The sequence below is a fragment of the Mus pahari genome, chromosome 7 (genome assembly GCF_900095145.1).
Source record: "Mus pahari chromosome 7, PAHARI_EIJ_v1.1, whole genome shotgun sequence".
Taxonomy (NCBI): domain Eukaryota; kingdom Metazoa; phylum Chordata; class Mammalia; order Rodentia; family Muridae; genus Mus; species Mus pahari.
The window spans coordinates 73,627,817-73,628,857 of NC_034596.1; the positions used below are offsets into that span (position 1 = coordinate 73,627,817).

Consider the following 1,041-nt stretch of genomic DNA (forward strand, 5'->3'; position numbering starts at 1 on the left):
TTTTTGCCTCAGGACAGCGCCCAGGTTTTTGGGGCCTGTTGGCGCTTGTCACTACTGGAAAGAATGTAGCATTTCTAGAAGCAGCCCCAAAAGCTATCCACATCAAAAGTAGATAAGTTTTGTTTTAGGGATGGGGGTATGTATCAACTTCTCTGGGATCCTATCTAATTAGTTCCCGGGAGACCATGTACTTGCTTTTGCAGCCTCTATGAGTTCCCATGTGCATCTGTTCCGCTGTGTTTAGAAGGTCTCCTTCCATTGATATGCTCACTCCCCTCTGGATCTTACCTTCTTTCTGTCTCCTCTTTTACAGGGTTCGGTATGCTCTGAGGAAAGGAATTTGATGAACAAATTTCATTTAGGGCTGAGAGTGATAGGTCTCTCACTGCACATTTTTTTTTGCTTGTGTGGATCTTTCTCTGAATTTGTACCCATCTACTGCAGGAAGAAGCGTCTAACTTATGAGTATAGCAAAATGTGATTCGGAATCATTTTATTGCTATGTTCTTTAACAGTATAGTAGTATTTAGTTTTCCTCTAGATCCCTGGCCTGTCTGGTGTCAGGTTCTTGGCCTCCGGATTAGTGTAAGGGATGAATTTCACTTCATGGATTGGGTCTTAAGTACAATCAGATATTAACTAGTTGATGAGTTCCGTGACTTTTGTGACACTACTGCACTAGCGCATATTGCAGTCTAATTAGGTACTTACATTTTTGTTCTGATAATATGCAGAGTTACCTTCAAGTACCATGATAGTCAGGAAGAGTGAGGGCTCTAGGAAAGGCACAAACTTGACTTCTGCATGATCAGTGAGTTGTGTAGGTGTTGTCTTCAACAATGGGATCTTGCTGTCATTTAGTAGAGAGCAACATACAGCCTTGACAACAGCCTAGGTTATTTGGGGGTTTCCAGTCAGATGCCATTGACTAACAACTTAGATGTAAGCCATTTCCAATACTGAAAGCTTCATGTGATGATGAAATGTCCATGTAGGGCTCTATCTACCCCATCATTTGGCCATTTCCTTTAAGTTGTCTTC

At 41.8% G+C, this 1,041-nt stretch overlaps 1 protein-coding gene and 1 pseudogene across 11 annotated transcripts in view; one reads left to right on the forward strand and one right to left on the reverse strand.

Moving 5' to 3' along the window:
• Window positions 1-753, reverse strand: part of LOC110324613 — a 7,097-nt pseudogene extending 6,344 nt beyond the window's left edge.
• Window positions 1-1,041, forward strand: part of Gphn (gephyrin) — a 418,076-nt gene that overhangs the window by 157,238 nt on the left and 259,797 nt on the right. The gene's annotated exons all lie outside the window — the stretch shown is intronic.